We start from the raw sequence: 17,818 nt of genomic DNA on the forward strand, positions 1-17,818 counted from the left end.
ATCCCTGTCAAGTTTCTCTCTCTCCTTTGCCCGATCCTGATACTGAGTATCTGTTGACACGGACACCACATGCGTGTATTTTCCTGTATAATACACTTGCACAGGGATCACTGCAAACAGCTTAATGAACAGTTCTGCTGTGCATTAAGAAAAAACCTGCAATCCAAGCTGCTTCTTAATTTTAATTATTTTTAAACTAAGTTTTTTATATAAATATATGGCACTTGGCACAACATTTATAGTAGTAATCATGTCATAGAATGGTGTTGTGATTGTTGCGCTTTACCTCTGACCACTAGGAGTCAGTAATGTTGGTTAAATGTGTGGTAATACAGAATAGCAGATTGAAGTACACACACCTGCCCAGTTCAATCAATCAATCAATTTTATTTATATAGCGCCAAATCACAACAAACAGTTGCCCCAAGGCGCTTTATATTGTAAGGTAAGGCCATACAATAATTATGTAAAAACCCCAACGGTCATAACGACCTCCTGTGAGAAAGCACTTGGCGACAGTGGGAAGGAAAAACTCCCTATTAACAGGAAGAAACCTCCAGCAGAACCAGGCTCAGGGAGGGGCAGTCTTCTGCTGGGACTGGTTGGGGCTGAGGGAGAGAACCAGGAAAAAGACATGCTGTGGAGGGGAGCAGAGATCAATCACTAATGATTAAATGCAGAGTGGTGCATACAGAGCAAAAAGAGAAAGAAACACTCAGTGCATCATGGGAACCCCCCAGCAGTCTAAGTCTATAGCAGAAAGGGATGGTTTAGGGTCACCTGATCCAGCCCTAACTATAAGCTTTAGCAAAAAGGAAAGTTTTAAGCCTAAATCTTAAAAGTAGAGAGTTTAAAAGCAGGAAATTAGAGGTCATCCATGTCTTTATGTCTGTAAGACAATCCTGCAGTTTAGCTAATTGGTGTGTATCCTCTGACTTCATGGATAGATAAAGCTGGGTATCATCTGCGTAACAATGAAAATTTAAGCAATACCGTCTAATAATACTGCCTAAGGGAAGCATGTATAAAGTGAATAAAATTGGTCCTAGCACAGAACCTTGTGGAACTCCATAATTAACCTTAGTCTGTGAAGAAGATTCCCCATTTACATGAACAAATTGTAATCTATTAGATAAATATGAATCAAACCACCGCAGCGCAGTGCCTTTAATACCTATGGCATGCTCTAATCTCTGTAATAAAATTTTATGGTCAACAGTATCAAAAGCAGCACTGAGGTCTAACAGAACAAGCACAGAGATGAGTCCACTGTCCGAGGCCATAAGAAGATCATTTGTAACCTTCACTAATGCTGTTTCTGTACTATGATGAATTCTAAAACCTGACTGAAACTCTTCAAATAGACCATTCCTCTGCAGATGATCAGTTAACTGTTTTACAACTACCCTTTCAAGAATTTTTGAGAGAAAAGGAAGGTTGGAGATTGGCCTATAATTAGCTAAGATAGCTGGGTCAAGTGATGGCTTTTTAAGTAATTGTTTAATTACTGCCACCTTAAAAGCCTGTGGTACATAGCCAACTAACAAAGATAGATTGGTCATATTCAAGGTCGAAGCATTAAATAATGGTAGGGCTTCCTTGAGCAGCCTGGTAGGAATGGGGTCTAATAGACATGTTGATGGTTTGGATGAAGTAACTAATGAAAATAACTCAGACAGAACAATCGGAGAGAAAGAGTCTAACCAAATACCGGCATCACTGAAAGCAGCCAAAGATAACGATACGTCTTTGGGATGGTTATGAGTAATTTTATTAGCAAAGAAAGTCATGAAGTCATTACTAGTTAAAGTTAAAGGAATACTCGGCTCAATAGGGCTCTGACTCTTTGTCAGCCTGGCTACAGTGCTGAAAAGAAACCTGGGGTTGTTCTTATTTTCTTCAATTAGTGATGAGTAGTAAGATGTCCTAGCTTTACGCAGGGCTTTTTTATAGAGCAACAGACTCTTTTTCCAGGCTAAGTGAAGATCTTCTAAATTAGTGAGACGCCATTTCCTCTCCAACTTGCGGGTTATCTGCTTTAAGCTGCGAGTTTGTGAGTTATACCACAGAGTCAGGCACTTCTGATTTAAATCTCTCTTTTTCAGAGGAGCTACAGCATCCAGAGTTGTCTTCAATGAGGATGTAAAACTATTGACGAGATACTCTATCTCACTTACAGAGTTTAGGTAGCTACTCTGCACTGTGTTGGTATATGGCATTAGAGAACATAAAGAAGGAATCATATCCTTAAACCTAGTTACAGCGCTTTCTGAAAGACTTCTAGTGTAATGAAACTTATTTCCCACTGCTGGGTAGTCCATCAGAGTAAATGTAAATGTTATTAAGAAATGATCAGACAGAAGGGAGTTTTCAGGGAATACTGTTAAGTCTTTAATTTCCATACCATAAGTCAGAACAAGATCTAAGATATGATTAAAGTGGTGGGTGGACTCATTTACATTTTGAGCAAAGCCAATAGAGTCTAATAATAGATTAAATGCAGTGTTGAGGCTGTCATTCTCAGCATCTGTGTGGATGTTGAAATCGCCAACTATAATTATCTTATCTGAGCTAAGCACTAAGTCAGACAAAAGGTCTGAAAATTCACAGAGAAACTCACAGTAACGACCAGGTGGACGATAGATAATAACAAATAAAACTGGTTTTTGGGACTTCCAATTTGGATGGACAAGACTAAGAGTCAAGCTTTCAAATGAATTAAAGCTCTGTCTGGGTTTTTTTGGATTAATTAATACGCTGGAATGGAAGATTGCTGCTAATCCTCCGCCCCGGCCCGTGCTACGAGCATTCTGGCAGTTAGTGTGACTCGGGGGTGTTGACTCATTTAAACTAACATATTCATCCTGCTGTAACCAGGTTTCTGTAAGGCAGAATAAATCAATATGTTGATCAATTATTATATCATTTACTAACAGGGACTTAGAAGAGAGAGACCTAATGTTTAATAGACCACATTTAACTGTTTTAGTCTGTGGTGCAGTTGAAGGTGCTATATTATTTTTTCTTTTTGAATTTTTATGCTTAAATAGATTTTTGCTGGTTATTGGTGGTCTGGGAGCAGGCACCATCTCTACGGGGATGGGGTAATGAGGGGATGGCAGGGGGAGAGAAGCTGCAGAGAGGTGTGTAAGACTACAACTCTGCTTCCTGGTCCCAACCCTGGATAGTCACGGTTTGGAGGATTTAAGAAAATTGGCCAGATTTCTAGAAATGAGAGCTGCTCCATCCAAAGTGGGATGGATGCCGTCTCTCCTAACAATACCAGGTTTTCCCCAGAAGCTTTGCCAATTATCTATGAAGCCCACCTCATTTTTTGGACACCACTCAGACAGCCAGCAATTCAAGGAGAACATGCGGCTAAACATGTCACTCCCGGTCCGATTGGGGAGGGGCCCAGAGAAAACTACAGAGTCCGACATTGTTTTTGCAAAGTTACACACCGATTCAATATTCATTTTAGTGATCAGGTCTGTGAGTAACCTGTTACCAGATTACTGTTGGTGGCAGTAATCTGGTAACAGGTTACTCACAGACACTAAACTCTACAAGACAAGGTAGACGTGTGTTTGGAACCCACCGCCGCTGAGCCGGCGAGCGATAACTGGAGCAGTGACCATCAGCTCTGTTTTAGTGAGGCGGACTGATCAGTCAGTTATCCAAGATAAGACCAGATACCATCTGTCAGATTAGACTGGGACGTCCCAACTTCCAAAGCACTCAGGCCGGGGGCGCGTTGAATTGGTGCTGCTGACCTTGTCCTGTTTTGTGCTCAGCAGAAACTCACTTTCTTGAAAAACTTCTCTTCAAACTGTACAGCTTTTAGATGTTTTTCAGTGGTTAAATGGGACTTTCCATTTTAAAAAAAACTGATTGTACTGTCAAAGACACAACTGTCCTCTGAAGAATAAGCGGAGTCCAGGTGATGGTTGTTGCTGCTGTGATCGGGTGAATCCGGTTTGCCTTGACTCCCGAGAGTCTTTATTATCAGCTGCTCACACGTGGTTCTTTTGTCTGTGGAAACAGGATGCATAGATTCCTACATCCAAACATGCTGTCCTTCATAACTGTAGTTGAATATATCAATAAATTTTACTGAAGCACTTGGTCGTCTACAGTTGCTTTGTAGTTCTTCACCCACTTGCACCATCCAGGTCCAACCTTCACCAAGCTGCTGGTGTGGTGAAGTTGCATCAACAGTCGTCTTCAAAATAACAGCAGCATGTTCAACAAAGTGAAGCTCAAAATCCTTACAAGAGCTTTTATTTCTGCACATGCATTGAGATGCTGCACATTCTGTTCCAAATCAAAACAAATTTACCAAATGTATTTACAGCAAGTGAAGAAAAAAATTGTATAAAATGATCAAATACTGGACAGTCAACATTATTATTTTGACTTTTGTTTCACTGCAGGCAGTATCAATGCATTTGTGAGACCAAATTAATTTAATATTCATCCATTCCTGCATATCAGGCCTGCAGTTAACTAAAAAAAAAAAAAAAAAAGTTGGGGCACCAAAGCATTTTCCACTTTGTAATGTTGCCATTCTTTCTCACAAACCAGATGTTCTGGTGTTGAGGATGAAAATAGATCAAGCATTTCAGGTGTTATTTTGCCCAATTCTTCCTGCAATGTCATCTTAAGGTGAGCAATGGTGTCGTCATATCTTTCGTTCATTTGCTCTGAAAAGTATCGGAACACTTTATTCCACAAATTGTAATTTGTTTATTCCATTTCAAAATCTAAAATGATCTTCATTAAATTCAAACTGAAAGCAACTTGATATAAATGAATTAAAAATATAAAATCCAGCTTCCTGATGAAGTGGTGTAGATGAGGATTTTCTTAAAAAGACCTGAAAGTTCAGCTACAATTTGACAGAAAATACATTTGAGATGAAAGACTAGATTTGATGTTTTGGTGAAAGAAACTTTTGTATTTCTTCATAATTGATGTAAATAAAGTCCAAGACATATTCAGTGACTTGGAAATGTTCATGTTTCCAAAAAACTGATTATTATTTACAGGTTTTATCAAGTTTTAAAGATTTGCTTTCAGTTTGAGGAAGATCATTTCAGAAATGTTTATTTTTTTTTTATTTTTATTTTTTTTTTTTTGTATTTCTTGTATTGAAAATGTCATAAACAAATTAAAATGTGTGAAATTCCAAGTGTTCCAATACTTAACCTTATGATGAGTGTAAAATGAGTGTGGGATTATTACTGTTTCGTTTAAGAAGGTTTAATTTTCACTGTTGCTGCACTTTGTGTCAAATCATAGTCTTATCGTATATCAGATTGAGATATGATAATTTGTCCATATTGTACAGCCCTACTGTCAACTAGCTGAAAAGATTGAACGTTAATTTACATCTACACTTTAAAAAAAAATAGGTTAAGAGGGCTGTAGTAGTTTGGGGTCAGCTGAAAGGTAAACAAAGGAAAATGCTTAAAAAGGTGGGGGTTTGTCATGCTCATGCTCCCCTGAAGCATTTACTCAAAAAAAAAAAGTCTGAAGGACCTAAATGACATGTGAGATGCTGAAGACCTTCGCTCGTTCATGTCAAATGTCAAATGTTGAACGCTTTCTGGCATGGGTCGAGCTAGAGGGGAAGCCAGGGTTGTGCTCATAGACATTATATGTGTAGTCACTTCATTGGAGCTGACTAGCAGCTGGCCGCCATCTTGGATGGGTCCCCCCAGTGCATTTGACCAACTACAATAATCTGTAACTCTCCGAATTTTGACCCAATTTTCCCACGGTTTGGTTTGTTACAAACAGCTACGATACAGGATGCTGTCATACATTAAAAATATATTACTTTCATGCTGAAAATGTTTTGCTCTTTAACAAAGACATATTGCATGGCATATAGATAAATTCATCCATCCATTTTCTTCCGCTTTATCCGGAGTCAGGTCGTGGGGCAGCAGCTCAAGCAAAGCTGCCCAGACCTCCCAATCCACACACCTCCCCTAGCTCCTCCGGGGGAACCCCAAGGCGTTCCCAAGCCAGCCGAGAGACGTAGTCCCTCCAGCGTGTCCTGGGTCTTCCCCGGGGCCTCCTCCCAATGGGACGTGCCCGGAACACTTCTCCAGCGAGGTGTCCAGGGGGCATCCGGAAAAGATGCCCGAACCACCTCAGCTGGCTCCTTTCGACGTGGAGGAGCAGAGGCTCGACTCCGAGCTCCTCCCGAGTGACCGAGGTCCTCACCCTATCTCTAAGGGAGCGCCCAGCCACCCTGCAGAGGAAACATCTCGACTGCTTGTACTCGCGATCTTGTTCTTTTGGTCATGAGCCAAATCTCATGACCATAGGTGAGGGTCAGAACGTAGATCGATCGGTAAATTGAGAGCTTTAACCCCCTACTCAGCTCTCTTCACCACAATGGTCCGATACAGCGACCACATCACTGCAGACGCTGCACCGATCTCTCTGTAATTCTCACGCTCCATCCGTCCCTCGCTTGTGATCAAGGCCTCGAGATACTTAAACTCCTCCACTTGAGGCAAGGACACTCCACCGACCTGAAGAGGACAAGGCACCTTTTTCCGGTCGAGAACTAGAGCCTCGGATTTGGAGGTGCTGACTTTCATCCCAGACGCTTCACACTCAGCTGCAAACCGCCCCAGTGCACGCTGAATGTCCTGATTTGATGAAGCCAACAGAACCACACTGTCCGCAAACAGCAGAGATGAGATTCTGTGGTTCCCAAACCAGATCCCCTCTACACCTTGGCTGCGCTGAGAAATTCTGTCCATAAAGATAATGAACAGAATCAGTGACAAAGGGCAGCCCTGGCAGAGGCCAACGTGCACTAGAAACAGGCTCGATTTACTACCGGCAATGCGAACCAAGTTCCTGCTGCGGTCGTACAGGGACCGGATAGCCCTTAGCAAAGGGCCCCGGACCCTGTACTCCCGGAGCACCCCCCACAGGGTGCCCCGAGGGACACGGTCGAACGCCCTCTCCAGAACCACAAATCACATGTGGACTGGTTGGGCGAACTCCCATGAACCCTCTAGCACCAGTACGAAAACCACACTGCTCCCTGAATCCGAGGTTCGACTATCGGTCGAATTCTTCTCTCCAGTACTCTGGAATAGACCTTACCAGGGAGGATGAGGAGTGTGATCCCCTGTAGTTGGAACACACCCTCCAGTCTCCCTTCTTAAACAGAGGGACCACCACCCCGGTCTGCCAATCCAGAGGCACTATCCCCGACCACCACGCGATGTTGCAGAAGCATGTCAACCAAGACAGTCCCACAACATCCAGAGACTTAAGGTACTCGGGACGGATTTCATCCACCCCAGGAGCCTTGCCACCAAGGAGCTTTCTAACCACCTCGGTGACTTCGGCCTGGGTGATGGTCTTCGGAAGACGTGATGATGGGATTGAGGAGATCCTCGAAGTAGTCCTTACACCGCCCGACAACATCCCCAGTCAGGATCAACAGCTCCCCACCCGCACCATAGACAGTGCCGGTGGAGAGCTCTTCCGCCTCCTGAGGCGTCGGATGGTTTGGCAGAATTTCTTCTAGGCCGACCGATAGTCCTCCTCCGTGGCCTCCCCGAACTCCTCCCAGACCCGAGTTTTTGCCTCTGCGACCGCGCGGGCTGCAGGACGCTTGGCCTGCAGGACGCTTGGCCTGCAGCCTGCGCGGGCTGTCAGCTGCCTCGGAGTCCCACTTATTAACAAAGACAAGTAGGACTCCTTCTTCAGCTTGACGGCATCCCTTACTTCCGGCGTCCACCACTGGGTTCAGGGATTGCCGCCGTGACGGGCACCAGAGACCTTGTGACCACAGCTACGAGTGGCCGCATCGACAATGGAGGTGGAGAACATGGTCCACTCGGACTCCATGTCTTCAACTTCCCCCAGGTTTCTGGGAGAAGCTCTCCCAGAGGTGGGAGTTGAAGACCTGGCTGACACAGGGTTCCGCCAGTCGTTCCCAGCAGACCCTAATGATACGTTTGGGCCTGCCAGGTCTGACCGGCTTCCTCCCTTTCCAACGGCTCCAACTCACCACCAGGTGGTGATTGGTTGACAGCTCAGCCCCTCTCTTCACCAGAGTGTCTGAGACATGACTACAAACATCGACCTCCGGCTCAAGGTATCCTGGTGCCACGTACACTTATGGACACCCTTGTGCTCGAACATGGTGTTCGTGATGGACAAACTGTGACTAGCACAGAAGTCCAACAACTTGTGAACACCACTCAGGTTCAGATCGGGGAGGCCGTGCTTCCCGATCACCCCCCTCCAGGTCTCACTGTCGCCGCCCTCTTGGGCGTTGAAATCCCCCAGGAGAACAATGGCGTCCCCAGTCAGAGCACTATCTAGTACCCCTCCCAGGGACTCCAAGAAGGTTGGGTACTCTGCACTGCTGCTCGGCCCGTAGGCTGAGACAACAGTGAAAGACATGTCCCTGACCCGAAGGCGTAGGGACATGACCCTCTCGTTCACCGAAGTGAAATCTGACACATGGCGACTGAGCTGGGGAGCAATAAGCAATGCTACCCCAGCTCTCTGCCTCTCCCCGTGGGCAACACCAGAAAAGTGGAGCGTCCAGCCCCTCTCCAGGAGCTGGGTACCAGAGCTCAAGCTTTGTGTGGAGGTGAGCCCGACTATCTCTAGTTGGTATCTCTCAACCTCCCGCACAAGCTCAGGCTCCTCCCCCCCAGCGAGGTGACATTCCACGCCCCAACAGCCAGGGGCTGTGAGCGCGGACTGAGCCACCGGGCCACCCGCCCTCGACCGCCACCCAATCCTGTCTGCACCCGACCCCCAAGGCTATGGAGCTAAATCAAGGCCAAAAGTTTTGTAATCTGAAAATAAAAAAAGATTGAAAAAATAAATCTTGAAACTGAAAATTCAATGTTTGTTCTTGAATTTTACAATTATTTAAAAATTATTATCAAAATAAAAATAAGTGTAAAATATATATTTTTCAGTTGAAATAAATTTTTGATTCAGCTCTGTAATTTTTTTGATCAAATAATTTATTTTCATTCATATTTCTTTTTTTCACCTTTAGATCTTTTTTCCACTTTCAGATCTTATTTTTTCAGTTTCAAACTTTTGGCCCAGTTCTGGCGTTGGAGGGCGTGGCTTTGATTGAGAGGGGTGTGGAATTTTGAGTGACAGCAGAGCAATCAGCCCTCACATGATGTTGCTTTCAGGAAACGTGGGTACTTTGATAGATAATGACTCTGCTCCCGTCTCCATCGTTTATTTACTACTCGGCTGGCGCGTGAAAGAAAACAGAGAGAATGAAAGCTTATTACGAGGCTTTAAATCCTCGAGATAAAGCTGTTTATTGTGATCGATGTGTAGCAGTTGGTTCAGTGGATCCGTATGTTGTACCGGATAGTGAATTTAATGATGATGTAACAAAGTTGACTGCCCATAAATCCAAAGCTGCCCGGAAGAGCGCTCCAGCTACGGACGATGTGAAGAAGCCTCACCGTTACAGGTGCGGCACCGTGACGCTGAGAGAGATCCACCGCTACCAGAAATCCACTGAGCTGCTGATCCACAAGCTGCCGACCAGGTCAGCCTCGCCGGCCTCCTGCAGAGCATCACAGCGGAGCTCTTAAAGCGGAGGTCGGTCTTGAAGTCCTGAGTGATTCCTCTCACCAGGTGCTGGAAGGGCAGCTTGTGGATCAGCAGCTCGGTGGATTTCTGGTAGCAGCGGAGTGCCACAGTGCCTGGCCTGTAACGGTGAGGCTTCTTCACACCGCCGGTAGCCGGAGCGCTCTTCCTGGCGGCTTTGAATTTGGATTTACTGGTGGTCTGCTTGGTTGTGGCCATATTAAAGCTTTCTTCAGATCTACTGAGCCAGGTCTCTGTGTGTCACTTAGAAAACTCGTAACACTCCACTGCAGCCTGCATAATGAGCGAACAGCCTCATTTTCATGTGGCGATGCTACACTGCGTTCACTGTCTTGTGTGGATTTGGGACACATCGGTTTTTTAGGTATAGGTGTTAAACTTTACCATCTTGCATATTTTCCAGTTCGTAAACATCAAAAATGACCAAGAGTGGTCTAGAATTACTTGTAATAGACATCTTTAGCATCACTTTATTTACAGGTATCAAGACAACACAGTGGAGAGAAAGTGTTACATCATTTTCTATCAAAGTACCCACGTTTCCTGAAAGCAACATCATGTGAGGACTGATTGCTCTCCTGTCACTCACAATTCCACGCCCCTCTCAGTCGAAGCCACGCCCTCCCACACCAGAATGGGGCCAAAAGTTTGAAAGTGAAAAAATAAGATCTGAAAGTGAAAAAAAGATCTGAAGGTGCAAAAAAAATATGAATGAAAATAAATTATTTGATCAAAAACAATTACAGAGCTGAATCAAATATTTATTTAAACTCAAAAATATATATCTTACACTTATTTTTATTTTAATAATACTTTTCAAATAATTATAAAATTCAAGAACAAAACTTTAATTTTCAGTTTCAAAATTTATTTTTTCAATCTTTTTTATTTTCAGATTACAAAACTTTTGGCCTTGATTTTGCTCCATACAAGGCCTCCTCTGCAGGTGGTGAACCCACAGGAGCTAGATAAATTTATAAATTAATTTTATACCTTAGTAAAGAAACAAGTTTGGATTGTTCATTTGAATTTCTTTCTCTCTCACACACAAACACACGGGACATTATTTTAATTTTCTCTGCTTTGCACAACTGGTTTTGTTACAAAGATGAATCAAAAAGCATATCTCACCCATATTGGCCTCTCTTCATTGGCTTCCTGTTAATTCTAGAATAGAATTTAAAATTCTTCTTCTTACTTCCTGTTCCGGAGCACAGCGGTGTTTTTCTGTATCTGTTAGCTGTTTAATCTGCGCAGTTAGATTGATCTAGTTATCTAGATAATGATTTGTTTCCCAGTGTAATCTTCACGTGCCTTAACTAAAGCACTCCTGCTGCTGAATCACCTCTAAATTATTTACACATTATTCACTTTGCGTGTTTTTAGGAATCCACTAGCTTAGCGTAGCTACTAGCTCTTAGCCGATTTAGCATGGCGGCTTCTCCTGTCTCTCCCGCACTTTTCTGCTCTGGGTGTGAAATGTTTAGTTATTCCTCGGCCTCCTTTAGCAGTAACGGTACTTGTAATAAGTGTAGCTTATTCGTAGCTTTGGAGGCCAGGCTGGGCGAATTGGAGACTCGGCTCCGCACCGTGGAAAATTCTACAGCTAGCCAGGCCCCTGTAGTCGGTGCAGACCAAGGTAGCTTAGCCGCCGTTAGTTCCCCCCTGGCAGATCCCGAGCAGCCGGGAAAGCAGGCCGACTGGGTGACTGTGAGGAGGAAGCGTAGCCCTAAACAGAAGCCCCGTGTACACCGCCAACCCGTTCACATCTCTAACCGTTTTTCCCCACTCGACGACACACCCGCCGAGGATCAAACTCTGGTTATTGGCGACTCTGTTTTGAGAAATGTGAAGTTAGCGACACCAGCAACCATTGTCAATTGTCTTCCGGGGGCCAGAGCAGGCGACACTGAAGGAAATTTGAAACTGCTGGCTAAGGCTAAGCGTAAATTTGGTAAGATTGTAATTCACGTCGGCAGTAATGACACCCGGTTATGCCAATCGGAGGTCACTAAAATTAACATTAAATCGGTGTGTAACTTTGCAAAAACAATGTCGGACTCTGTAGTTTTCTCTGGGCCCCTCCCCAATCGGACCGGGAGTGACATGTTTAGCCGCATGTTCTCCTTGAATTGCTGGCTGTCTGAGTGGTGTCCAAAAAATGAGGTGGGCTTCATAGATAATTGGCAAAGCTTCTGGGGAAAACCTGGTCTTGTTAGGAGAGACGGCATCCATCCCACTTTGGATGGAGCAGCTCTCATTTCTAGAAATCTGGCCAATTTTCTTAAATCCTCCAAACCGTGACTATCCAGGGTTGGGACCAGGAAGCAGAGTTGTAGTCTTACACACCTCTCTGCAGCTTCTCTCCCCCTGCCGTCCCCTCATTACCCCATCCCCGTAGAGACGGTGCCTGCTCCCAGACTACCAATAACCAGCAAAAATCTATTTAAGCATAAAAATTCAAAAAGAAAAAATAATATAGCACCTTCAACTGCACCACAGACTAAAACAGTTAAATGTGGTCTATTAAACATTAGGTCTCTCTCTTCTAAGTCCCTGTTGGTAAATGATATAATAATTGATCAACATATTGATTTATTCTGCCTTACAGAAACCTGGTTACAGCAGGATGAATATGTTAGTTTAAAGTCACAGTCAGTCAGAGCTGCGTGTCGTCAGAGTGAGCTGCAAAAAGTTTGTACCTGAGTTTTCAGAGGTGGTGTTTGTAGTTGCCATCTGCCACGCCGGTGTTTGCCAACCCGGACAGTGGGAATACCACCTCAACCGGCAACTTAGCCCCGCGACTGGACAGCAACAACGTCCGAGGCCCAACGTGGTGAATTCACTGAGGCCGCGCGCTGCGTCATTAGAGCCGCGCGTCACGAGTGCCGCTTCCCCGAGGCCTCGTGCAGCCACCGCGGATCCATCAGCGCGGAAACACCGAGGCCGCGCGGCACCAGCGCAGTGCAGATCCATCCCGGTGATAAACAACACAGGCTGTTAACATCGGCGATCGACAAGCTGCTCATAAGCCGACCATGGGGCCTAAGAAGGTTCTGACAGCGGAGGAAGGTGACGATATTAAAAAATCTCTGGACTTTCTATCAGAGGAGATTTCTGTTGTGAAGCAGCAACAGAAATCAATCATGGATCTGGTGGAGGAGGTGAAGGCATTACGGCTCCAGAATGCCGAGAAAGACCGGCATCTGGTGCAGCTGGAAAATAGAGTGGCTGAATTGGAGCAGTACACCAGAATCAACGACATCATCATCACAGGTCTTCACATCAAACCACGGTCCTACGCACGGGCGGTAACAGATGAGAGCGGAGGGGAGCCCAGTGAACAGGAGGTCAGCTCTGTGGAAAAACAGGTTGCTGATTTCCTCCTATCTAAAGGTATAGAAATGGATTTAAATAACATTGAAGCGTGCCACCCTCTGCCCCGGAGAAATGACGGTGATAAACGAACCGTCATCATGAGATTCATCAACAGAAAACACAAAACAGCACTGTTAAAACAAGGAAGAAAACTGAAAGGGACAAACGTATTCATCAATGAACATCTCACCAAACAGAATGCCGACATCGCCAGGAAAGCACGCTTCTTGAAGAAACAGGGAAAAATCCAGCACACATGGACTTCAAACTGTAAAATATTCATCAAACTGAACGGATCACCAGAACAAGCAAAAGTCATGGCAATAAGGAACATCGAGGAGCTGGACAAATATGAACAATAGTGTTTCTTAAAGCGAGGATCTGGACAGATATGACCAATAAGGTATGAGGACACAAACACATCACAACACCATGACACAGACCAGAGGAACCTATTCATCTACTACCTATTCATCTACATCTGGAGACAAGAAGGATATAACTCAAAGGATTGCTGATCATGGAAAAGTAGAACTGAGAACATTTAAATACACAGACCACAATGTACTGGACTTGGAGCACGATATAGACCCAGACAATAATTTCTTCTCAAATATCAATGACAGTTGTTGCTATTATACAGATGAACAGTTTAATCGGATCATTAAAACGGATAACAAATTATCAATAATCCATTTCAACAGCAGAAGTCTATATGCAAACTTTAACAACATTAAAGAATATTTAAGTCAGTTTAAAAAAAGATTTAACATAATTGCTATATCAGAAACATGGATCAATGAAGATAAAGGAATGGATTTTGAACTGGATGGATATGAATTTAATTGTGTAAACAGAAAGAATAAGAGTGGAGGAGGAGTGGCTGTGTATGTGGATAAGAACATGGATTATAAAATAGTAGACAATATGACAACTGTGATTGATAACTTATTAGAATGTATAACTATTGAAATATGTGAAGAAAAAAGCAAAAATGTATTAGTCAGCTGTATATATAGAGCACCAGGATCTAGTATTGAAACATTCACTGACTGTATGGGAAAAATGTTCTCAAAAACTAATCAAAAAACTGTGTTCATTTGTGGTGACTTAAATATTGATCTGCTCAATCCAAATAAGCATAAAATAACAGATGAATTTATCAGTATAATGTACAGTATGAGTTTATATCCAAAAATCACCAGGCCAAGCAGAATTACATCCCATAGTGCCACCTTAATTGATAATATATTCAGCAATGATATTGAGAATAACACTGTGAGTGGATTATTAATCAATGACATTAGTGATCATCTACCAGTTTTCATCGTTTATAATAGAAACCATCGGCGGAATCAGCCAGAGGAGAAAATAAAATACAGGCGAGTGCGGACAGAGGAAAACATGAACACACTAAAGAAGGATTTACAGGAGCAAAACTGGGAAAAGGTATACAGTGAAAGTGATGTTGATAGTGCATATGAAACTTTTTTACAAATATTTACATCATTATATGATAAAAATTGTCCAATTAAATAAGACTACAGAAAACAAAAAATCCAAGCTCGACCATGGATGACGAAAGGGTTACGAAATGCATGTAATAAGAAAAATACACTGTATAGAGAATTCATAAAACTAAAGACTAAAGAGGCAGAAAATAGATATAAGAAATACAAAAATAGATTAACTAATATTATACGGGTATGTAGGAAGGAATATTATAGTAACATATTATATAATAACAAAAACAATATTAAAGGAATATGGGATATATTAAATAGCATTATTAAAAATGGTAATAAAAAACAGAGTTACCCTCAGTATTTCATTGATAATAATGTCAAGAAGGAAAATAAGGATGAGGTAGTCAACGGTTTTAATAATTTTTTTGTAAATATTGGACCAAGCTTGGCAGAAAAAATTCCCGATTCCCAACCTGAGGATTGGGATAATAATCTCATAGAAAGAAATCCCTGTTCAATGTTCCTCACAGCAGTGGATGGAAATGAAATTATAGACATTGTGAATAATTGTAAATATAAAACATCTACCGATTTAAATGAAATTGATATGGTGGTGGTAAAACAGGTCATTGAATGGATTGTAGAACCATTAACATACATCTGTAACTTATCATTTCAAACCGGTAAATTTCCCAATCAAATGAAAATAGCTAAGGTTGTGCCGCTGTATAAGACTGGGGATAGACACCACTTCACAAATTATAGACCTGTTTCTTTGCTTCCACAATTTTCCAAATTATTAGAAAAGTTATTCAATAATAGATTAGACAAATTCATAAATAAACATAAATTACTTACTGATAGTCAATATGGATTCAGAGCACATAGTTCAACATCACTTGCATTAATAGAATCAGTTGAGGAGATTACAAACGCCATAGACCACAAATTACATTCAGTTGGAATATTTATAGATCTTAAAAAGGCTTTTGATACAATTAATCATGACATATTAATCAATAAACTTGAACAGTATGGGATTAGGGGGTTGGTGTTGCACTGGGTGAGAAGCTACTTAAGTAACAGAAAACAGTTTGTGAAGTTGGGGGAATATACATCATCATGCTTGGACAATGCTTGTGGCGTCCCACAGGGGTCAGTATTGGGTCCAAAACTGTTTCTAATTTATATAAATGATATTGTCAATGTTTCCAAAATATTAAAATTAGTATTATTTGCAGATGACACAAGCATTTTTTGTTCAGGGGGGGATTTGCAGGAGTTACTGAGGAGGATCAGTATGGAAATGGGAAAATTGAAAATATGGTTTGACAGAAATAAATTATCATTAAACTTAAGTAAAACAAAATACATGTTATTTGGCTATTGTAATACAGATATACAGGTTCAGTTACAAGTCGAGGGGGTAGATATTGAAAGGGTACATGAAAATAAGTTTCTGGGGGTGATAATAGATGATAAGATAAACTGGAAGACTCATATAAAACATATACAAAGTAAACTGTCAAGAAGCATTTCAGTTCTAAACAAAGCGAAACATATTCTGGACCACAACTCACTCCGCATTCTTTACTGCTCACTGGTTTTACCATATTTACAGTACTGTGCAGAGGTATGGGGTAATACTTATAAAGGTACAACACAATCACTATCAGTAATGCAGAAAAGAGCTATAAGAATTATTCATAATACTGGCTATAGAGATCATACAAATCCACTATTTTTACAATCCAAATTCTTAAAATTCACAGACTTGGTTCATTTTCAAACAGTACAAATCGTGTATAAAGCAATAAACAATTTACTTCCAGCAAATATTAAAAATATGTTTTTTAACAGATCAGGGGATTACAGTCTGAGGGGGAAATTTAATTTAAAGCATCAGTGGGCACGAACAACATTAAAAGGTTTCTGTATTTCTGTCTGTGGGGTGAGGATGTGGAACAGATTGGGAGTGGGGCTCAAGCAATGTCCAAGCATGAACCAGTTCAAACAGCGGTACAAAAATATGGTTTTTTCTGGGTATAGGGAGGAGGAAGGGTAATGAGGGTTAGGGTGTTTTTGTTGTTTGCTTCGGCTTGTAAATATATAGTATTTTGTATGTAAGTAGGTATGTGTAGGTGTATATTTATGTTTGTGTATATATATGTGTATATATGTATATGTGTATATATGTGTATGTTGATGTGTATATGTATGTGTGTGTATATATATGTATATATATATATATTGATATCGGTTTAGGTGTGTAGGAATTTATGTGTATATGTGGCAAAGGGTATTACTGGTTGTGGGGAAGAAGGGGTAGGGATAAATAAGCTGATGCTTCACCCTACCCCTTTTCGGACATGTTGGGTACACAGTAGGAACTTTTTTGTTGTTGTCTTTACTGAGCTATCTTGTAATTGTTGTTGTATCAAATGTTCGAAATAAACAGTTTTCATTCATTCATTCATTCAAATGAGTCAACACCCCCGAGTCACACTAACTGTCAGAATGCTCGTAGCACGGGCCGAGGCGGAGGATTAGCAGCAATCTTCCATTCCAGCTTATTAATTAATCAAAAACCCAGACAGAGCTTTAATTCATTTGAAAGCTTGACTCTTAGTCTTGTCCATCCAAATTGGAAGTCCCAAAAACCAGTTTTATTTGTTATTATCTATCGTCCACCTGGTCGTTACTGTGAGTTTCTCTGTGAATTTTCAGACCTTTTGTCTGACTTAGTGCTTAGCTCAGATAAGATAATTATAGTGGGCGATTTTAACATCCACACAGATGCTGAGAATGACAGCCTCAACACTGCATTTAATCTATTATTAGACTCTATTGGCTTTGCTCAAAAAGTAAATGAGTCCACCCACCACTTTAATCATATCTTAGATCTTGTTCTGACTTATGGTATGGAAATAGAAGACTTAACAGTATTCCCTGAAAACTCCCTTCTGTCTGATCATTTCTTAATAACATTTACATTTACTCTGATGGACTACCCAGCAGTGGGGAATAAGTTTCATTACACTAGAAGTCTTTCAGAAAGCGCTGTAACTAGGTTTAAGGATATGATTCCTTCTTTATGTTCTCTAATGCCATATACCAACACAGTGCAGAGTAGCTACCTAAACTCTGTAAGTGAGATAGAGTATCTCGTCAATAGTTTTACATCCTCATTGAAGACAACTTTGGATGCTGTAGCTCCTCTAAAAAAGAGAGCTTTAAATCAGAAGTGCCTGACTCCGTGGTATAACTCACAAACTCGTAGCTTAAAGCAGATAACCCGTAAGTTGGAGAGGAAATGGCGTCTCACTAATTTAGAA

This window comes from Thalassophryne amazonica, chromosome 20, assembly GCF_902500255.1.
Source record: "Thalassophryne amazonica chromosome 20, fThaAma1.1, whole genome shotgun sequence".
NCBI lineage: Eukaryota > Metazoa > Chordata > Actinopteri > Batrachoidiformes > Batrachoididae > Thalassophryne > Thalassophryne amazonica.